Source organism: Schistocerca nitens, chromosome 4 (genome assembly GCF_023898315.1).
Source record: "Schistocerca nitens isolate TAMUIC-IGC-003100 chromosome 4, iqSchNite1.1, whole genome shotgun sequence".
NCBI lineage: Eukaryota > Metazoa > Arthropoda > Insecta > Orthoptera > Acrididae > Schistocerca > Schistocerca nitens.
In genome coordinates this window covers 616734180-616757305 of record NC_064617.1, presented here as the reverse complement: position 1 = coordinate 616757305, position 23126 = coordinate 616734180, and the positions used below count along the sequence as shown (strand labels likewise).

General features: G+C 43.0%; 12 non-coding genes across 12 annotated transcripts; all 12 read right to left on the bottom strand.

The window, feature by feature from the left end:
- Positions 1-762: 762 nt before the first annotated feature.
- Positions 763-881, bottom strand: LOC126254756 (U5 spliceosomal RNA). Its single transcript, XR_007546399.1, has one exon. It is a non-coding gene; the product is annotated as a U5 spliceosomal RNA (small nuclear RNA).
- A 953-nt stretch (positions 882-1834) lies between these two features.
- LOC126254540 (small nucleolar RNA U3) lies at positions 1835-2041 on the bottom strand. Its single transcript, XR_007546212.1, has one exon. It is a non-coding gene; the product is annotated as a small nucleolar RNA U3 (small nucleolar RNA).
- A 2414-nt stretch (positions 2042-4455) lies between these two features.
- On the bottom strand, positions 4456-4574 carry LOC126254755 (U5 spliceosomal RNA). Its single transcript, XR_007546398.1, has one exon. It is a non-coding gene; the product is annotated as a U5 spliceosomal RNA (small nuclear RNA).
- Positions 4575-5527: 953 nt separating this feature from the next.
- LOC126254539 (small nucleolar RNA U3) lies at positions 5528-5734 on the bottom strand. The gene has a single exon (XR_007546211.1). It is a non-coding gene; the product is annotated as a small nucleolar RNA U3 (small nucleolar RNA).
- A 2384-nt stretch (positions 5735-8118) lies between these two features.
- LOC126254616 (U5 spliceosomal RNA) lies at positions 8119-8237 on the bottom strand. The gene has a single exon (XR_007546277.1). It is a non-coding gene; the product is annotated as a U5 spliceosomal RNA (small nuclear RNA).
- Positions 8238-10452: 2215 nt separating this feature from the next.
- Positions 10453-10659, bottom strand: LOC126254538 (small nucleolar RNA U3). Its single transcript, XR_007546210.1, has one exon. It is a non-coding gene; the product is annotated as a small nucleolar RNA U3 (small nucleolar RNA).
- A 2385-nt stretch (positions 10660-13044) lies between these two features.
- Positions 13045-13163, bottom strand: LOC126254754 (U5 spliceosomal RNA). The gene has a single exon (XR_007546396.1). It is a non-coding gene; the product is annotated as a U5 spliceosomal RNA (small nuclear RNA).
- Positions 13164-14116: 953 nt separating this feature from the next.
- Positions 14117-14323, bottom strand: LOC126254537 (small nucleolar RNA U3). The gene has a single exon (XR_007546209.1). It is a non-coding gene; the product is annotated as a small nucleolar RNA U3 (small nucleolar RNA).
- A 2338-nt stretch (positions 14324-16661) lies between these two features.
- On the bottom strand, positions 16662-16780 carry LOC126254753 (U5 spliceosomal RNA). Its single transcript, XR_007546395.1, has one exon. It is a non-coding gene; the product is annotated as a U5 spliceosomal RNA (small nuclear RNA).
- Positions 16781-17733: 953 nt separating this feature from the next.
- LOC126254369 (small nucleolar RNA U3) lies at positions 17734-17940 on the bottom strand. The gene has a single exon (XR_007546067.1). It is a non-coding gene; the product is annotated as a small nucleolar RNA U3 (small nucleolar RNA).
- A 2413-nt stretch (positions 17941-20353) lies between these two features.
- LOC126254752 (U5 spliceosomal RNA) lies at positions 20354-20472 on the bottom strand. The gene has a single exon (XR_007546394.1). It is a non-coding gene; the product is annotated as a U5 spliceosomal RNA (small nuclear RNA).
- Positions 20473-21425: 953 nt separating this feature from the next.
- On the bottom strand, positions 21426-21632 carry LOC126254535 (small nucleolar RNA U3). Its single transcript, XR_007546208.1, has one exon. It is a non-coding gene; the product is annotated as a small nucleolar RNA U3 (small nucleolar RNA).
- Positions 21633-23126: the final 1494 nt, after the last annotated feature.

Here is a 23126-nt window from a genome sequence, read left to right as displayed (position 1 = left end):
GATTTATTGAAGAAGAAACTGCAAAGTCTGGCCAATTTTGTACACAAGTAATCTTGAAAACATTGGAGTCAACAGCAGATACATAGTTTCCAAGACTGTAGCAAGGAACAACCCTTCAATTTCAAGATTTATCTCTCACTGAGACACATCATACCCAAACTACACCTAGCAGGAAATTGCTACTCAATTCATTTCTAGCTATCTATGTCATATTCAACAACTGTCTCTTTCTCACCTAAATCTTCTACAAAACTGAGTACACTGTTATGAACAAAGAACCAATGCCACATTATGGCAACAAGCCAGTGCCACTAATATCCACTCTATTGAAAACAATTGAAATACTCATCCTGCCCAACTAACCACCATCTTCAGCCCAAATCTCACTCACATCATACCTACAAATCACAAACTTCTGCGGTAAAAATTATTTTGGCTTTCAAAACAAAATCTACTTATCACATACCAGTATTTATTACAAAGACAATCATTCATCATTCACTTCCAAATATCAGCTTATATGCTGTTGTGCAACTGCAGTGCAAGTAAACATTCTCAAATCATCTACAACTGAGGTACGGAAAGGGTTCACCAAGAGTTTGCAGGACAATAAATAGCTCTGTCCCCCTCTCTCTCTCTCTACACAATCGTCTAACACACTGCACACCATTTCAGGCCAAACGTGATCCGCTAATCCACGCCCTTCATTCTCACAACACAATCTACCTCTTGCTACTCACATTACGTTTTACTTGTGATTGTGGCTCAGCAATAGCCGAGCACTACAAAAAATACCTTCTAGACTCATTTAATGTTCCCCTCCACGGAAATCTTTAGTAAAAGGCGAAAGATTTATTCGGTTTGAAGGGAAACCAGAGTGCCGATCAACGCCCTCACTTCAATACTTATGGCTGCTTCTCTATTACTTCTCCGCGAGAACGCCGAAAATTCTTGCCGTCTTGTCTACTTCTCTACCGTCAACAGACTTCCAGTGTCATGCAAGCACACACCCCAAACTAACTGTCAACGCTGAAATAAGTGTCTGCCAACTGTCGTCGCTATTACTCTTTAGATAACTATTTTCATCATTTCTGTCACCATTCAAGCTGCTTCATTACCTCACCTGCCGACAGATGGCAGCACGCATAATTCCTGTCGGCGACCCACCGTCCGACATACAACGTCCGACACACAACTGCCCGCACTGCTCTGCATCTAACACTAATCTCTCTCCTCCCCACCACACTCGTTCACTCAAAAAACTGACAACTAGATAGTTCTTTGTACGCAAAACTAGGCCACATCACACGCAACGTGTATGTAGATGTATGGTGCAAGGGAAATATCCCCCTGCTCCCACACAACTAATTAATACTAGTTGACAACAGAAATAAAATTTCTGTCGATAGTATTTGAACCAGTCTTATTCATTTGCGAATTTCATGCATTCCTTCTTGCAGATAACACTGCCTTGCAAATCACTCAATTCATGTTTGCTAGCCAAACGTGCTCCTCCTAAATGTTTCGTACATCATGCATTAGTGGTGATTATCGAGACTGTGTTGTGTGTCAGCTTTTTATGGTCATCAATTGCACTCTTCTTGTGTTGCTCACTAATTCTTGTAACTCAAAAGTACGTCGTTGTCATCCAAGCCTAGCACTTGGAGCAGGCCAAATCAAATGGCTCGTCCCCGTGCCACTCGAGAAACTTCCACGAGGCTTTCATGACATGTCGCAATCGAAGTCTTTCCACAACCTGTAGCGACATTTCTGCAACGACGCGGGTCCCGATACAAACAGTATGACTTATGCTTCTAATCTATATAATAAAACCACCACTCGGAAAGCGCTATTCCCTTCCCACATCCCTCAGAATGTGGTGAACGATCATCGATTACAACCAAGATGCGATGAATCTTGATCGCAAGCCTCACGCTCAGGGAGAGTGCTACCACTCATCATCGTGGTTACGTCTACTCCAGCGTTGAACTAGAGAGAGTTGAAGACATACTACAGAAATGATCCTGTGAAGTATGATCTTGCTTGCAAGCTATCACCGCTCGCTACTTATGCCACGAGACCGTCAACACGCCCTACGAGAATACGACACATTCTTCACATTTCGCGATTTACTTATCGAAGAATTTCTTAAGCTCAGACATTCTGCAAAGAACCTACTTCTACCCTTACTTGGCCGCAATGATCTCACTCGGCTATTTTTGTGCGCTACCAGTGCTTCTTGCGTTCCGAAATGAGAGACCATTGCCTCAGGCGAGACTGTATGTAAACACCGCTTGCACCTCCGGCCGCTAGATGGGGGCCTGGGGCACATACAGTAGCTTTCTATGGCGCAAGCAGACATGCCAAATAGCCACTGAAAGAGAAACACACAAGAGGGCATTCATAGGACTCTTGTGCTTTCTTTAAAACCGCCTCTCTCTTCGAAAATTTTCGCACCGCACTAGCTTATTCACCTCACCCTAACAGTGCGAACTCTTGTCGATATTTGGCCACTTTCATGCATACTTCCTCTTTCGTTTCACTTTGCGTCTTACTTGATACCCGCCCAAGAGCTGCTGATATACAATACTCGCAATAAATGTGTTTCTCTCTGTACCTCTCGTCGCCTATCACGAGTATTGCTTCTCCTCACATGGCAATTATGAAAACACCCACAGCTAAACAAACACTTCCTTCAAGCGCCACGTCCATACTATCAATCATACACTACTAATTTCACAGCTACTTGCTCCACTAATACATTTCTTATGTCTACTGTTAAACAGATGAAGAATCAAAGTATACAACAAGTCCCTATGAACATCACTGTCAGGACATTTTACAGACCTACGCATACCATGCCAATCTTTATGCTTCAACTATGATGGCCCATGTGCTATGAATAAAGAAATTTCTCATAAAATAACAAATAATCTTACAACTATACAAATACTCCGACAAGCTCCTTACTAAAATGCTAGATGTTTAGCAATCCCCCCCATCATCTCAGAATAATCTCAAGCAGTGCTTTCATCCCATGAGCACTTCTTTGCAAACAAAACCACAAACTACTTTTTATACTAGCTTCCTTGTCACAGTGAACAGGGAACTAATGCTAGTGCCTCAGTTTACTAAAAAGCTTTTTTCGCTTGCAACATATAAACTACCAACTTGAACCTCTGGGATTTTCAAACACACACACACACACACACACACACACACACACACACACACACACACACACACAGAAAACTTAATTCCACAGAAATTTAGGAGTAACAGTGGTTACCTCACATTTTCATACATACTCAAATAGCTACTTCTGTGCACTTCACACAATGTTCTCATCGTGTTCCAACAGAGAACACACTAATCACTATGAATGGATTCTGGTAAAAGAGCATTAAAAAAACGAACAGCCTGATCAAAGTGATTATCTGCACATCCTCTGCCAATAACATGTCACTCTATACCCGAGGGAAACTAAAATGCACGGAAAGGAGCTTTGTTGTGACCACTGTGTCGGTATTTCATCATTTACTGACCAAAGTCTTCTCAAGCCAAGTATGCACCAGCTCTGTGTATGGCTGGGTCAATCAAGAGCCCCTATCAATTTTACTTAAAAGACAAGCAGCATCAACAACTCACAGGAGGCACTGAACATTTTTACCATTATCTGCACCACCTTCCACTGATTTATTGAAGAAGAAACTGCAAAGTCTGGCCAATTTTGTACACAAGTAATCTTGAAAACATTGGAGTCAACAGCAGATACATAGTTTCCAAGACTGTAGCAAGGAACAACCCTTCAATTTCAAGATTTATCTCTCACTGAGACACATCATACCCAAACTACACCTAGCAGGAAATTGCTACTCAATTCATTTCTAGCTATCTATGTCATATTCAACAACTGTCTCTTTCTCACCTAAATCTTCTACAAAACTGAGTACACTGTTATGAACAAAGAACCAATGCCACATTATGGCAACAAGCCAGTGCCACTAATATCCACTCTATTGAAAACAATTGAAATACTCATCCTGCCCAACTAACCACCATCTTCAGCCCAAATCTCACTCACATCATACCTACAAATCACAAACTTCTGCGGTAAAAATTATTTTGGCTTTCAAAACAAAATCTACTTATCACATACCAGTATTTATTACAAAGACAATCATTCATCATTCACTTCCAAATATCAGCTTATATGCTGTTGTGCAACTGCAGTGCAAGTAAACATTCTCAAATCATCTACAACTGAGGTACGGAAAGGGTTCACCAAGAGTTTGCAGGACAATAAATAGCTCTGTCCCCCTCTCTCTCTCTCTACACAATCGTCTAACACACTGCACACCATTTCAGGCCAAACGTGATCCGCTAATCCACGCCCTTCATTCTCACAACACAATCTACCTCTTGCTACTCACATTACGTTTTACTTGTGATTGTGGCTCAGCAATAGCCGAGCACTACAAAAAATACCTTCTAGACTCATTTAATGTTCCCCTCCACGGAAATCTTTAGTAAAAGGCGAAAGATTTATTCGGTTTGAAGGGAAACCAGAGTGCCGATCAACGCCCTCACTTCAATACTTATGGCTGCTTCTCTATTACTTCTCCGCGAGAACGCCGAAAATTCTTGCCGTCTTGTCTACTTCTCTACCGTCAACAGACTTCCAGTGTCATGCAAGCACACACCCCAAACTAACTGTCAACGCTGAAATAAGTGTCTGCCAACTGTCGTCGCTATTACTCTTTAGATAACTATTTTCATCATTTCTGTCACCATTCAAGCTGCTTCATTACCTCACCTGCCGACAGATGGCAGCACGCATAATTCCTGTCGGCGACCCACCGTCCGACATACAACGTCCGACACACAACTGCCCGCACTGCTCTGCATCTAACACTAATCTCTCTCCTCCCCACCACACTCGTTCACTCAAAAAACTGACAACTAGATAGTTCTTTGTACGCAAAACTAGGCCACATCACACGCAACGTGTATGTAGATGTATGGTGCAAGGGAAATATCCCCCTGCTCCCACACAACTAATTAATACTAGTTGACAACAGAAATAAAATTTCTGTCGATAGTATTTGAACCAGTCTTATTCATTTGCGAATTTCATGCATTCCTTCTTGCAGATAACACTGCCTTGCAAATCACTCAATTCATGTTTGCTAGCCAAACGTGCTCCTCCTAAATGTTTCGTACATCATGCATTAGTGGTGATTATCGAGACTGTGTTGTGTGTCAGCTTTTTATGGTCATCAATTGCACTCTTCTTGTGTTGCTCACTAATTCTTGTAACTCAAAAGTACGTCGTTGTCATCCAAGCCTAGCACTTGGAGCAGGCCAAATCAAATGGCTCGTCCCCGTGCCACTCGAGAAACTTCCACGAGGCTTTCATGACATGTCGCAATCGAAGTCTTTCCACAACCTGTAGCGACATTTCTGCAACGACGCGGGTCCCGATACAAACAGTATGACTTATGCTTCTAATCTATATAATAAAACCACCACTCGGAAAGCGCTATTCCCTTCCCACATCCCTCAGAATGTGGTGAACGATCATCGATTACAACCAAGATGCGATGAATCTTGATCGCAAGCCTCACGCTCAGGGAGAGTGCTACCACTCATCATCGTGGTTACGTCTACTCCAGCGTTGAACTAGAGAGAGTTGAAGACATACTACAGAAATGATCCTGTGAAGTATGATCTTGCTTGCAAGCTATCACCGCTCGCTACTTATGCCACGAGACCGTCAACACGCCCTACGAGAATACGACACATTCTTCACATTTCGCGATTTACTTATCGAAGAATTTCTTAAGCTCAGACATTCTGCAAAGAACCTACTTCTACCCTTACTTGGCCGCAATGATCTCACTCGGCTATTTTTGTGCGCTACCAGTGCTTCTTGCGTTCCGAAATGAGAGACCATTGCCTCAGGCGAGACTGTATGTAAACACCGCTTGCACCTCCGGCCGCTAGATGGGGGCCTGGGGCACATACAGTAGCTTTCTATGGCGCAAGCAGACATGCCAAATAGCCACTGAAAGAGAAACACACAAGAGGGCATTCATAGGACTCTTGTGCTTTCTTTAAAACCGCCTCTCTCTTCGAAAATTTTCGCACCGCACTAGCTTATTCACCTCACCCTAACAGTGCGAACTCTTGTCGATATTTGGCCACTTTCATGCATACTTCCTCTTTCGTTTCACTTTGCGTCTTACTTGATACCCGCCCAAGAGCTGCTGATATACAATACTCGCAATAAATGTGTTTCTCTCTGTACCTCTCGTCGCCTATCACGAGTATTGCTTCTCCTCACATGGCAATTATGAAAACACCCACAGCTAAACAAACACTTCCTTCAAGCGCCACGTCCATACTATCAATCATACACTACTAATTTCACAGCTACTTGCTCCACTAATACATTTCTTATGTCTACTGTTAAACAGATGAAGAATCAAAGTATACAACAAGTCCCTATGAACATCACTGTCAGGACATTTTACAGACCTACGCATACCATGCCAATCTTTATGCTTCAACTATGATGGCCCATGTGCTATGAATAAAGAAATTTCTCATAAAATAACAAATAATCTTACAACTATACAAATACTCCGACAAGCTCCTTACTAAAATGCTAGATGCTTAGCAATCCCCCCCATCATCTCAGAATAATCTCAAGCAGTGCTTTCATCCCATGAGCACTTCTTTGCAAACAAAACCACAAACTACTTTTTATACTAGCTTCCTTGTCACAGTGAACAGGGAACTAATGCTAGTGCCTCAGTTTACTAAAAAGCTTTTTTCGCTTGCAACATATAAACTACCAACTTGAACCTCTGGGATTTTCAAACACACACACACACAGAAAACTTAATTCCACAGAAATTTAGGAGTAACAGTGGTTACCTCACATTTTCATACATACTCAAATAGCTACTTCTGTGCACTTCACACAATGTTCTCATCGTGTTCCAACAGAGAACACACTAATCACTATGAATGGATTCTGGTAAAAGAGCATTAAAAAAACGAACAGCCTGATCAAACTGATTATCTGCACATCCTCTGCCAATAACATGTCACTCTATACCCGAGGGAAACTAAAATGCAGGGAAAGGAGCTTTGTTGTGACCACTGTGTCGGTATTTCATCATTTACTGACCAAAGTCTTCTCAAGCCAAGTATGCACCAGCTCTGTGTATGGCTGGGTCAATCAAGAGCCCCTATCAATTTTACTTAAAAGACAAGCAGCATCAACAACTCACAGGAGGCACTGAACATTTTTACCATTATCTGCACCACCTTCCACTGATTTATTGAAGAAGAAACTGCAAAGTCTGGCCAATTTTGTACACAAGTAATCTTGAAAACATTGGAGTCAACAGCAGATACATAGTTTCCAAGACTGTAGCAAGGAACAACCCTTCAATTTCAAGATTTATCTCTCACTGAGACACATCATACCCAAACTACACCTAGCAGGAAATTGCTACTCAATTCATTTCTAGCTATCTATGTCATATTCAACAACTGTCTCTTTCTCACCTAAATCTTCTACAAAACTGAGTACACTGTTATGAACAAAGAACCAATGCCACATTATGGCAACAAGCCAGTGCCACTAATATCCACTCTATTGAAAACAATTGAAATACTCATCCTGCCCAACTAACCACCATCTTCAGCCCAAATCTCACTCACATCATACCTACAAATCACAAACTTCTGCGGTAAAAATTATTTTGGCTTTCAAAACAAAATCTACTTATCATATACCAGTATTTATTACAAAGACAATCATTCATCATTCACTTCCAAATATCAGCTTATATGCTGTTGTGCAACTGCAGTGCAAGTAAACATTCTCAAATCATCTACAACTGAGGTACGGAAAGGGTTCACCAAGAGTTTGCAGGACAATAAATAGCTCTGTCCCCCTCTACCCCCCTCTCTCTCTCTCTACACAATCGTCTAACACACTGCACGCCATTTCAGGCCAAACGTGATCCGCTAATCCACGCCCTTCATTCTCACAACACAATCTACCTCTTGCTACTCACATTACGTTTTACTTGTGATTGTGGCTCAGCAATAGCCGAGCACTACAAAAAATACCTTCTAGACTCATTTAATGTTCCCCTCCACGGAAATCTTTAGTAAAAGGCGAAAGATTTATTCGTTTTGAAGGGAAACCAGAGTGCCGATCAACGCTTTTTTTTTTTTTTTTACTTTATTGTTATTTTAATACCTGTACAAAGCAAGTAGGCTGGCAGCGGCACACTACGCCGCTCTTCAGCCACAGCGGTTTACAAAAGTAGAAAAACGGAGAAAGACAATGAAACAAAGTGACGGGCAAAAGAAAGATGTCACATAGACACAAAAAACACGGAGTCGTTCACACGTGACGATAACAACACTGATAACACATTGGCACGGCGCACACAACACTGATGAATCCGACGGCACAAGTGAACGTAGTAGTGGGACGGCGGACACCAAAAACACTAAACGGCGGCACACACACGAGACACAGAAGGCGATGATCTCCGGCGCGCGAATGTTCACTATGCGTGTGCGAGTCCGGGGACCTGCCAAGAGAGGAGGAGGAGGAAGTGGAGAGGGAGAGCGAGAGGGGAGAGCAGGGATGCCATGGGCAAAGGAGAGAGGGGGAGGGAGGAAGGGGGTGGGGAAGCCCGGGGGAGAGGGGAGGAGGGAGGGGGGAAAGGAAAGAGAAGGGAGGGGATAGGAGGGAGGGAGGGTGCCTAAAGGATAGGACACAGGAGGAGGGGGGGGATCAAAGTTGATAGGAGGGGTAGATGGAGGGGAGGAGGACATCATCAGGGAGAGGGAGCTGGCGGAAGCCACCTCGGGAGAGGGTAAGGAGGGTGGAGAGATGGAGACCGGGTGGGACATGGGAGTACAGGCGCGGCAGCGGGCGGGGGTGGGAGAGGATCGGGGAGACGAGCGGGTGAGGAGGATCGAGTTTACGGGAGGTGTATAGGATTCGTATCCTTTCGAGGAAGAGGAGGAGGTGGGGGAAGGGGGTAAGGTCATACAGGATCCGCGTGGGGGAGGGGAGACGGATGCGATAGGCAAGGCGGAGAGCATGGCGTTCAAGGATTTGGAGGGATTTATAAAAGGAAGGGGGGGCGGAGATCCAGGCTGGATGGGCGTAACAGAGGATAGGGCGGATGAGGGACTTATAGGTGTGGAGGATGGTGGAGGGGTCCAGACCCCACGTACGGCCAGAAAGGAGCTTGAGGAGACGGAGTCGGGAACGTGCCTTGGCTTGGATTGTCTGGAGATGGGGAGTCCAGGAGAGACGACGGTCGAGGGTGACGCCAAGGTACTTAAGGGTGGGGGTGAGAGCGATGGGACGGCCATAAACGGTGAGATAGAAATCAAGGAGGCGGAAGGAAGGAGTGGTTTTGCCTACAACGATCGCCTGGGTTTTGGAAGGATCCGATCAACGCCCTCACTTCAATACTTATGGCTGCTTCTCTATTACTTCTCCGCGAGAACGCCGAAAATTCTTGCCGTCTTGTCTACTTCTCTACCGTCAACAGACTTCCAGTGTCATGCAAGCACACACCCCAAACTAACTGTCAACGCTGAAATAAGTGTCTGCCAACTGTCGTCGCTATTACTCTTTAGATAACTATTTTCATCATTTCTGTCACCATTCAAGCTGCTTCATTACCTCACCTGCCGACAGATGGCAGCACGCATAATTCCTGTCGGCGACCCACCGTCCGACATACAACGTCCGACACACAACTGCCCGCACTGCTCTGCATCTAACACTAATCTCTCTCCTCCCCACCACACTCGTTCACTCAAAAAACTGACAACTAGATAGTTCTTTGTACGCAAAACTAGGCCACATCACACGCAACGTGTATGTAGATGTATGGTGCAAGGGAAATATCCCCCTGCTCCCACACAACTAATTAATACTAGTTGACAACAGAAATAAAATTTCTGTCGATAGTATTTGAACCAGTCTTATTCATTTGCGAATTTCATGCATTCCTTCTTGCAGATAACACTGCCTTGCAAATCACTCAATTCATGTTTGCTAGCCAAACGTGCTCCTCCTAAATGTTTCGTACATCATGCATTAGTGGTGATTATCGAGACTGTGTTGTGTGTCAGCTTTTTATGGTCATCAATTGCACTCTTCTTGTGTTGCTCACTCATTCTTGTAACTCAAAAGTACGTCGTTGTCATCCAAGCCTAGCACTTGGAGCAGGCCAAATCAAATGGCTCGTCCCCGTGCCACTCGAGAAACTTCCACGAGGCTTTCATGACATGTCGCAATCGAAGTCTTTCCACAACCTGTAGCGACATTTCTGCAACGACGCGGGTCCCGATACCAACAGTATGACTTATGCTTCTAATCTATATAATAAAACCACCACTCGGAAAGCGCTATTCCCTTCCCACATCCCTCAGAATGTGGTGAACGATCATCGATTACAACCAAGATGCGATGAATCTTGATCGCAAGCCTCACGCTCAGGGAGAGTGCTACCACTCATCATCGTGGTTACGTCTACTCCAGCGTTGAACTAGAGAGAGTTGAAGACATACTACAGAAATGATCCTGTGAAGTATGATCTTGCTTGCAAGCTATCACCGCTCGCTACTTATGCCACGAGACCGTCAACACGCCCTACGAGAATACGACACATTCTTCACATTTCGCGATTTACTTATCGAAGAATTTCTTAAGCTCAGACATTCTGCAAAGAACCTACTTCTACCCTTACTTGGCCGCAATGATCTCACTCGGCTATTTTTGTGCGCTACCAGTGCTTCTTGCGTTCCGAAATGAGAGACCATTGCCTTAGGCGAGACTGTATGTAAACACCGCTTGCACCTCCGGCCGCTAGATGGGGGCCTGGGGCACATACAGTAGCTTTCTATGGCGCAAGCAGACATGCCAAATAGCCACTGAAAGAGAAACACACAAGAGGGCATTCATAGGACTCTTGTGCTTTCTTTAAAACCGCCTCTCTCTTCGAAAATTTTCGCACCGCACTAGCTTATTCACCTCACCCTAACAGTGCGAACTCTTGTCGATATTTGGCCACTTTCATGCATACTTCCTCTTTCGTTTCACTTTGCGTCTTACTTGATACCCGCCCAAGAGCTGCTGATATACAATACTCGCAATAAATGTGTTTCTCTCTGTACCTCTCGTCGCCTATCACGAGTATTGCTTCTCCTCACATGGCAATTATGAAAACACCCACAGCTAAACAAACACTTCCTTCAAGCGCCACGTCCATACTATCAATCATACACTACTAATTTCACAGCTACTTGCTCCACTAATACATTTCTTATGTCTACTGTTAAACAGATGAAGAATCAAAGTATACAACAAGTCCCTATGAACATCACTGTCAGGACATTTTACAGACCTACGCATACCATGCCAATCTTTATGCTTCAACTATGATGGCCCATGTGCTATGAATAAGGAAATTTCTCATAAAATAACAAATAATCTTACAACTATACAAATACTCCGACAAGCTCCTTACTAAAATGCTAGATGTTTAGCAATCCCCCCCATCATCTCAGAATAATCTCAAGCAGTGCTTTCATCCCATGAGCACTTCTTTGCAAACAAAACCACAAACTACTTTTTATACTAGCTTCCTTGTCACAGTGAACAGGGAACTAATGCTAGTGCCTCAGTTTACTAAAAAGCTTTTTTCGCTTGCAACATATAAACTACCAACTTGAACCTCAGGGATTTTCAAACACACACACACACACAGAAAACTTAATTCCACAGAAATTTAGGAGTAACAGTGGTTACCTCACATTTTCATACATACTCAAATAGCTACTTTGTGCACTTCACACAATGTTCTCATCGTGTTCCAACAGAGAACACACTAATCACTATGAATGGATTCTGGTAAAAGAGCATTAAAAAAACGAACAGCCTGATCAAAGTGATTATCTGCACATCCTCTGCCAATAACATGTCACTCTATACCCGAGGGAAACTAAAATGCAGGGAAAGGAGCTTTGTTGTGACCACTGTGTCGGTATTTCATCATTTACTGACCAAAGTCTTCTCAAGCCAAGTATGCACCAGCTCTGTGTATGGCTGGGTCAATCAAGAGCCCCTATCAATTTTACTTAAAAGACAAGCAGCATCAACAACTCACAGGAGGCACTGAACATTTTTACCATTATCTGCACCACCTTCCACTGATTTATTGAAGAAGAAACTGCAAAGTCTGGCCAATTTTGTACACAAGTAATCTTGAAAACATTGGAGTCAACAGCAGATACATAGTTTCCAAGACTGTAGCAAGGAACAACCCTTCAATTTCAAGATTTATCTCTCACTGAGACACATCATACCCAAACTACACCTAGCAGGAAATTGCTACTCAATTCATTTCTAGCTATCTATGTCATATTCAACAACTGTCTCTTTCTCACCTAAATCTTCTACAAAACTGAGTACACTGTTATGAACAAAGAACCAATGCCACATTATGGCAACAAGCCAGTGCCACTAATATCCACTCTCTTGAAAACAATTGAAATACTCATCCTGCCCAACTAACCACCATCTTCAGCCCAAATCTCACTCACATCATACCTACAAATCACAAACTTCTGCGGTAAAAATTATTTTGGCTTTCAAAACAAAATCTACTTATCACATACCAGTATTTATTACAAAGACAATCATTCATCATGCACTTCCAAATATCAGCTTATATGCTGTTGTGCAACTGCAGTGCAAGTAAACATTCTCAAATCATCTACAACTGAGGTACGGAAAGGGTTCACCAAGAGTTTGCAGGACAATAAATAGCTCTGTCCCCCTCTACCCCCCTCTCTCTCTCTCTACACAATGGTCTAACACACTGCACGCCATTTCAGGCCAAACGTGATCCGCTAATCCACGCCCTTCATTCTCACAACACAATCTACCTCTTGCTACTCACATTACGTTTTACTTGTGATTGTGGCTCAGCAATAGCCGAGCACTACAAAAAATACCTTCTAGACTCATTTAATGTTCCCCTCCACGGAAATCTTTAGTAAAAGGCGAAAGATTTATTCGGTTTGAAGGGAAACCAGAGTGCCGATCAACGCCCTCACTTCAATACTTATGGCTGCTTCTCTATTACTTCTCCGCGAGAACGCCGAAAATTCTTGCCGTCTTGTCTACTTCTCTACCGTCAACAGACTTCCAGTGTCATGCAAGCACACACCCCAAACTAACTGTCAACGCTGAAATAAGTGTCTGCCAACTGTCGTCGCTATTACTCTTTAGATAACTATTTTCATCATTTCTGTCACCATTCAAGCTGCTTCATTACCTCACCTGCCGACAGATGGCAGCACGCATAATTCCTGTCGGCGACCCACCGTCCGACATACAACGTCCGACACACAACTGCCCGCACTGCTCTGCATCTAACACTAATCTCTCTCCTCCCCACCACACTCGTTCACTCAAAAAACTGACAACTAGATAGTTCTTTGTACGCAAAACTAGGCCACATCACACGCAACGTGTATGTAGATGTATGGTGCAAGGGAAATATCCCCCTGCTCCCACACAACTAATTAATACTAGTTGACAACAGAAATAAAATTTCTGTCGATAGTATTTGAACCAGTCTTATTCATTTGCGAATTTCATGCATTCCTTCTTGCAGATAACACTGCCTTGCAAATCACTCAATTCATGTTTGCTAGCCAAACGTGCTCCTCCTAAATGTTTCGTACATCATGCATTAGTGGTGATTATCGAGACTGTGTTGTGTGTCAGCTTTTTATGGTCATCAATTGCACTCTTCTTGTGTTGCTCACTCATTCTTGTAACTCAAAAGTACGTCGTTGTCATCCAAGCCTAGCACTTGGAGCAGGCCAAATCAAATGGCTCGTCCCCGTGCCACTCGAGAAACTTCCACGAGGCTTTCATGACATGTCGCAATCGAAGTCTTTCCACAACCTGTAGCGACATTTCTGCAACGACGCGGGTCCCGATACCAACAGTATGACTTATGCTTCTAATCTATATAATAAAACCACCACTCGGAAAGCGCTATTCCCTTCCCACATCCCTCAGAATGTGGTGAACGATCATCGATTACAACCAAGATGCGATGAATCTTGATCGCAAGCCTCACGCTCAGGGAGAGTGCTACCACTCATCATCGTGGTTACGTCTACTCCAGCGTTGAACTAGAGAGAGTTGAAGACATACTACAGAAATGATCCTGTGAAGTATGATCTTGCTTGCAAGCTATCACCGCTCGCTACTTATGCCACGAGACCGTCAACACGCCCTACGAGAATACGACACATTCTTCACATTTCGCGATTTACTTATCGAAGAATTTCTTAAGCTCAGACATTCTGCAAAGAACCTACTTCTACCCTTACTTGGCCGCAATGATCTCACTCGGCTATTTTTGTGCGCTACCAGTGCTTCTTGCGTTCCGAAATGAGAGACCATTGCCTCAGGCGAGACTGTATGTAAACACCGCTTGCACCTCCGGCCGCTAGATGGGGGCCTGGGGCACATACAGTAGCTTTCTATGGCGCAAGCAGACATGCCAAATAGCCACTGAAAGAGAAACACACAAGAGGGCATTCATAGGACTCTTGTGCTTTCTTTAAAACCGCCTCTCTCTTCGAAAATTTTCGCACCGCACTAGCTTATTCACCTCACCCTAACAGTGCGAACTCTTGTCGATATTTGGCCACTTTCATGCATACTTCCTCTTTCGTTTCACTTTGCGTCTTACTTGATACCCGCCCAAGAGCTGCTGATATACAATACTCGCAATAAATGTGTTTCTCTCTGTACCTCTCGTCGCCTATCACGAGTATTGCTTCTCCTCACATGGCAATTATGAAAACACCCACAGCTAAACAAACACTTCCTTCAAGCGCCACGTCCATACTATCAATCATACACTACTAATTTCACAGCTACTTGCTCCACTAATACATTTCTTATGTCTACTGTTAAACAGATGAAGAATCAAAGTATACAACAAGTCCCTATGAACATCACTGTCAGGACATTTTACAGACCTACGCATACCATGCCAATCTTTATGCTTCAACTATGATGGCCCATGTGCAATGAATAAAGAAATTTCTCATAAAATAACAAATAATCTTACAACTATACAAATACTCCGACAAGCTCCTTACTAAAATGCTACATGTTTAGCAATCCCCCCCATCATCTCAGAATAATCTCAAGCAGTGCTTTCATCCCATGAGCACTTCTTTGCAAACAAAACCACAAACTACTTTTTATACTAGCTTCCTTGTCACAGTGAACAGGGAACTAATGCTAGTGCCTCAGTTTACTAAAAAGCTTTTTTCGCTTGCAACATATAAACTACCAACTTGAACCTCTGGGATTTTCAAACACACACACACACAGAAAACTTAGGAGTAACAGTGGTTACCTCACATTTTCATACATACTCAAATAGCTACTTCTGTGCACTTCACACAATGTTCTCATCGTGTTCCAACAGAGAACACACTAATCACTATGAATGGATTCTGGTAAAAGAGCATTAAAAAAACGAACAGCCTGATCAAAGTGATTATCTGCACATCCTCTGCCAATAACATGTCACTCTATACCCGAGGGAAACTAAAATGCAGGGAAAGGGGCTTTGTTGTGACCACTGTGTCGGTATTTCATCATTTACTGACCAAAGTCTTCTCAAGCCAAGTATGCACCAGCTCTGTGTATGGCTGGGTCAATCAAGAGCCCCTATCAATTTTACTTAAAAGACAAGCAGCATCAACAACTCACAGGAGGCACTGAACATTTTTACCATTATCTGCACCACCTTCCACTGATTTATTGAAGAAGAAACTGCAAAGTCTGGCCAATTTTGTACACAAGTAATCTTGAAAACATTGGAGTCAACAGCAGATACATAGTTTCCAAGACTGTAGCAAGGAACAACCCTTCAATTTCAAGATTTATCTCTCACTGAGACACATCATACCCAAACTACACCTAGCAGGAAATTGCTACTCAATTCATTTCTAGCTATCTATGTCATATTCAACAACTGTCTCTTTCTCACCTAAATCTTCTACAAAACTGAGTACACTGTTATGAACAAAGAACCAATGCCACATTATGGCAACAAGCCAGTGCCACTAATATCCACTCTATTGAAAACAATTGAAATACTCATCCTGCCCAACTAACCACCATCTTCAGCCCAAATCTCACTCACACTTCTGCGGTAAAAATTATTTTGGCTTTCAAAACAAAATCTACTTATCACATACCAGTATTTATTACAAAGACAATCATTCATCATTCACTTCCAAATATCAGCTTATATGCTGTTGTGCAACTGCAGTGCAAGTAAACATTCTCAAATCATCTACAACTGAGGTACGGAAAGGGTTCACCAAGAGTTTGCAGGACAATAAATAGCTCTGTCCCCCTCTCTCTCTCTCTACACAATCGTCTAACACACTGCACGCCATTTCAGGCCAAACGTGATCCGCTAATCCACGCCCTTCATTCTCACAACACAATCTACCTCTTGCTACTCACATTACGTTTTACTTGTGATTGTGGCTCAGCAATAGCCGAGCACTACAAAAAATACCTTCTAGACTCATTTAATGTTCCCCTCCACGGAAATCTTTAGTAAAAGGCGAAAGATTTATTCGGTTTGAAGGGAAACCAGAGTGCCGATCAACGCCCTCACTTCAATACTTATGGCTGCTTCTCTATTACTTCTCCGCGAGAACGCCGAAAATTCTTGCCGTCTTGTCTACTTCTCTACCGTCAACAGACTTCCAGTGTCATGCAAGCACACACCCCAAACTAACTGTCAACGCTGAAATAAGTGTCTGCCAACTGTCGTCGCTATTACTCTTTAGATAACTATTTTCATCATTTCTGTCACCATTCAAGCTGCTTCATTACCTCACCTGCCGACAGATGGCAGCACGCATAATTCCTGTCGGCGACCCACCGTCCGACATACAACGTCCGACACACAACTGCCCGCACTGCTCTGCATCTAACACTAATCTCTCTCCTCCCCACCACACTCGTTCACTCAAAAAACTGACAACTAGATAGTTCTTTGTACGCAACACTAGGCCACATCACACGCAACGTGTATGTAGATGTATGGTGCAAGGGAAATATCCCCCTGCTCCCACACAACCAATTAATACTAGTTGACAACAGAAATAAAATTTCTGTCGATAGTATTTGAACCAGTCTTATTCATTTGCGAATTTCATGCATTCCTTCTTGCAGATAACACTGCCTTGCAAATCACTCAATTCATGTTTGCTAGCCAAACGTGCTCCTCCTAAATGTTTCGTACATCATGCATTAGTGGTGATTATCGAGACTGTGTTGTGTGTCAGCTTTTTATGGTCATCAATTGCACTCTTCTTGTGTTGCTCACTCATTCTTGTAACTCAAAAGTACGTCGTTGTCATCCAAGCCTAGCACTTGGAGCAGGCCAAATCAAATGGCTCGTCCCCGTGCCACTCGAGAAACTTCCACGAGGCTTTCATGACATGTCGCAATCGAAGTCTTTCCACAACCTGTAGCGACATTTCTGCAACGACGCGGGTCCCGACACCAACAGTATGACTTATGCTTCTAATCTATATAATAAAACCACCACTCGGAAAGCGCTATTCCCTTCCCACATCCCTCAGAATGTGGTGAACGATCATCGATTACAAGCAAGATGCGATGAATCTTGATCGCAAGCCTCACGCTCAGGGAGAGTGCTACCACTCATCATCGTGGTTACGTCTACTCCAGCGTTGAACTAGAGAGAGTTGAAGACATACTACAGAAATGATCCTGTGAAGTATGATCTTGCTTGCAAGCTATCACCGCTCGCTACTTATGCCACGAGACCGTCAACACGCCCTACGAGAATACGACACATTCTTCACATTTCGCGATTTACTTATCGAAGAATTTCTTAAGCTCAGACATTCTGCAAAGAACCTACTTCTACCCTTACTTGGCCGCAATGATCTCACTCGGCTATTTTTGTGCGCTACCAGTGCTTCTTGCGTTCCGAAATGAGAGACCATTGCCTCAGGCGAGACTGTATGTAAACACCGCTTGCACCTCCGGCCGCTAGATGGGGGCCTGGGGCACATACAGTAGCTTTCTATGGCGCAAGCAGACATGCCAAATAGCCACTGAAAGAGAAACACACAAGAGGGCATTCATAGGACTCTTGTGCTTTCTTTAAAACCGCCTCTCTCTTCGAAAATTTTCGCACCGCACTAGCTTATTCACCTCACCCTAACAGTGCGAACTCTTGTCGATATTTGGCCACTTTCATGCATACTTCCTCTTTCGTTTCACTTTGCGTCTTACTTGATACCCGCCCAAGAGCTGCTGATATACAATACTCGCAATAAATGTGTTTCTCTCTGTACCTCTCGTCGCCTATCACGAGTATTGCTTCTCCTCACATGGCAATTATGAAAACACCCACAGCTAAACAAACACTTCCTTCAAGCGCCACGTCCATACTATCAATCATACACTACTAATTTCACAGCTACTTGCTCCACTAATACATTTCTTATGTCTACTGTTAAACAGATGAAGAATCAAAGTATACAACAAGTCCCTATGAACATCACTGTCAGGACATTTTACAGACCTACGCATACCATGCCAATCTTTATGCTTCAACTATGATGGCCCATGTGCTATGAATAAAGAAATTTCTCATAAAATAACAAATAATCTTACAACTATACAAATACTCCGACAAGCTCCTTACTAAAATGCTAGATGTTTAGCAATCCCCCCCATCATCTCAGAATAATCTCAAGCAGTGCTTTCATCCCATGAGCACTTCTTTGCAAACAAAACCACAAACTACTTTTTATACTAGCTTCCTTGTCACAGTGAACAGGGAACTAATGCTAGTGCCTCAGTTTACTAAAAAGCTTTTTTCGCTTGCAACATATAAACTACCAACTTGAACCTCTGGGATTTTCAACACACACACACACACACACACACACACACACACACACACACACACACACACACAGAAAACTTAATTCCACAGAAATTTAGGAGTAACAGTGGTTACCTCACATTTTCATACATACTCAAATAGCTACTTCTGTGCACTTCACACAATGTTCTCATCGTGTTCCAACAGAGAACACACTAATCACTATGAATGGATTCTGGTAAAAGAGCATTAAAAAAACGAACAGCCTGATCAAAGTGATTATCTGCACATCCTCTGCCAATAACATGTCACTCTATACCCGAGGGAAACTAAAATGCAGGGAAAGGAGCTTTGTTGTGACCACTGTGTCGGTATTTCATCATTTACTGACCAAAGTCTTCTCAAGCCAAGTATGCACCAGCTCTGTGTATGGCTGGGTCAATCAAGAGCCCCTATCAATTTTACTTAAAAGACAAGCAGCATCAACAACTCACAGGAGGCACTGAACATTTTTACCATTATCTGCACCACCTTCCACTGATTTATTGAAGAAGAAACTGCAAAGTCTGGCCAATTTTGTACACAAGTAATCTTGAAAACATTGGAGTCAACAGCAGATACATAGTTTCCAAGACTGTAGCAAGGAACAACCCTTCAATTTCAAGATTTATCTCTCACTGAGACACATCATACCCAAACTACACCTAGCAGGAAATTGCTACTCAATTCATTTCTAGCTATCTATGTCATATTCAACAACTGTCTCTTTCTCACCTAAATCTTCTACAAAACTGAGTACACTGTTATGAACAAAGAACCAATGCCACATTATGGCAACAAGCCAGTGCCACTAATATCCACTCTATTGAAAACAATTGAAATACTCATCCTGCCCAACTAACCACCATCTTCAGCCCAAATCTCACTCACATCATACCTACAAATCACAAACTTCTGCGGTAAAAATTATTTTGGCTTTCAAAACAAAATCTACTTATCACATACCAGTATTTATTACAAAGACAATCATTCATCATTCACTTCCAAATATCAGCTTATATGCTGTTGTGCAACTGCAGTGCAAGTAAACATTCTCAAATCATCTACAACTGAGGTACGGAAAGGGTTCACCAAGAGTTTGCAGGACAATAAATAGCTCTGTCCCCCTCTCTCTCTCTCTACACAATCGTCTAACACACTGCACACCATTTCAGGCCAAACGTGATCCGCTAATCCACGCCCTTCATTCTCACAACACAATCTACCTCTTGCTACTCACATTACGTTTTACTTGTGATTGTGGCTCAGCAATAGCCGAGCACTACAAAAAATACCTTCTAGACTCATTTAATGTTCCCCTCCACGGAAATCTTTAGTAAAAGGCGAAAGATTTATTCGGTTTGAAGGGAAACCAGAGTGCCGATCAACGCCCTCACTTCAATACTTATGGCTGCTTCTCTATTACTTCTCCGCGAGAACGCCGAAAATTCTTGCCGTCTTGTCTACTTCTCTACCGTCAACAGACTTCCAGTGTCATGCAAGCACACACCCCAAACTAACTGTCAACGCTGAAATAAGTGTCTGCCAACTGTCGTCGCTATTACTCTTTAGATAACTATTTTCATCATTTCTGTCACCATTCAAGCTGCTTCATTACCTCACCTGCCGACAGATGGCAGCACGCATAATTCCTGTCGGCGACCCACCGTCCGACATACAACGTCCGACACACAACTGCCCGCACTGCTCTGCATCTAACACTAATCTCTCTCCTCCCCACCACACTCGTTCACTCAAAAAACTGACAACTAGATAGTTCTTTGTACGCAAAACTAGGCCACATCACACGCAACGTGTATGTAGATGTATGGTGCAAGGGAAATATCCCCCTGCTCCCACACAACTAATTAATACTAGTTGACAACAGAAATAAAATTTCTGTCGATAGTATTTGAACCAGTCTTATTCATTTGCGAATTTCATGCATTCCTTCTTGCAGATAACACTGCCTTGCAAATCACTCAATTCATGTTTGCTAGCCAAACGTGCTCCTCCTAAATGTTTCGTACATCATGCATTAGTGGTGATTATCGAGACTGTGTTGTGTGTCAGCTTTTTATGGTCATCAATTGCACTCTTCTTGTGTTGCTCACTAATTCTTGTAACTCAAAAGTACGTCGTTGTCATCCAAGCCTAGCACTTGGAGCAGGCCAAATCAAATGGCTCGTCCCCGTGCCACTCGAGAAACTTCCACGAGGCTTTCATGACATGTCGCAATCGAAGTCTTTCCACAACCTGTAGCGACATTTCTGCAACGACGCGGGTCCCGATACAAACAGTATGACTTATGCTTCTAATCTATATAATAAAACCACCACTCGGAAAGCGCTATTCCCTTCCCACATCCCTCAGAATGTGGTGAACGATCATCGATTACAACCAAGATGCGATGAATCTTGATCGCAAGCCTCACGCTCAGGGAGAGTGCTACCACTCATCATCGTGGTTACGTCTACTCCAGCGTTGAACTAGAGAGAGTTGAAGACATACTACAGAAATGATCCTGTGAAGTATGATCTTGCTTGCAAGCTATCACCGCTCGCTACTTATGCCACGAGACCGTCAACACGCCCTACGAGAATACGACACATTCTTCACATTTCGCGATTTACTTATCGAAGAATTTCTTAAGCTCAGACATTCTGCAAAGAACCTACTTCTACCCTTACTTGGCCGCAATGATCTCACTCGGCTATTTTTGTGCGCTACCAGTGCTTCTTGCGTTCCGAAATGAGAGACCATTGCCTCAGGCGAGACTGTATGTAAACACCGCTTGCACCTCCGGCCGCTAGATGGGGGCCTGGGGCACATACAGTAGCTTTCTATGGCGCAAGCAGACATGCCAAATAGCCACTGAAAGAGAAACACACAAGAGGGCATTCATAGGACTCTTGTGCTTTCTTTAAAACCGCCTCTCTCTTCGAAAATTTTCGCACCGCACTAGCTTATTCACCTCACCCTAACAGTGCGAACTCTTGTCGATATTTGGCCACTTTCATGCATACTTCCTCTTTCGTTTCACTTTGCGTCTTACTTGATACCCGCCCAAGAGCTGCTGATATACAATACTCGCAATAAATGTGTTTCTCTCTGTACCTCTCGTCGCCTATCACGAGTATTGCTTCTCCTCACATGGCAATTATGAAAACACCCACAGCTAAACAAACACTTCCTTCAAGCGCCACGTCCATACTATCAATCATACACTACTAATTTCACAGCTACTTGCTCCACTAATACATTTCTTATGTCTACTGTTAAACAGATGAAGAATCAAAGTATACAACAAGTCCCTATGAACATCACTGTCAGGACATTTTACAGACCTACGCATACCATGCCAATCTTTATGCTTCAACTATGATGGCCCATGTGCTATGAATAAAGAAATTTCTCATAAAATAACAAATAATCTTACAACTATACAAATACTCCGACAAGCTCCTTACTAAAATGCTAGATGTTTAGCAATCCCCCCCATCATCTCAGAATAATCTCAAGCAGTGCTTTCATCCCATGAGCACTTCTTTGCAAACAAAACCACAAACTACTTTTTATACTAGCTTCCTTGTCACAGTGAACAGGGAACTAATGCTAGTGCCTCAGTTTACTAAAAAGCTTTTTTCGCTTGCAACATATAAACTACCAACTTGAACCTCTGGGATTTTCAAACACACACACACACACACACACACACACACACACACACACACACACACACACACAGAAAACTTAATTCCACAGAAATTTAGGAGTAACAGTGGTTACCTCACATTTTCATACATACTCAAATAGCTACTTCTGTGCACTTCACACAATGTTCTCATCGTGTTCCAACAGAGAACACACTAATCACTATGAATGGATTCTGGTAAAAGAGCATTAAAAAAACGAACAGCCTGATCAAAGTGATTATCTGCACATCCTCTGCCAATAACATGTCACTCTATACCCGAGGGAAACTAAAATGCACGGAAAGGAGCTTTGTTGTGACCACTGTGTCGGTATTTCATC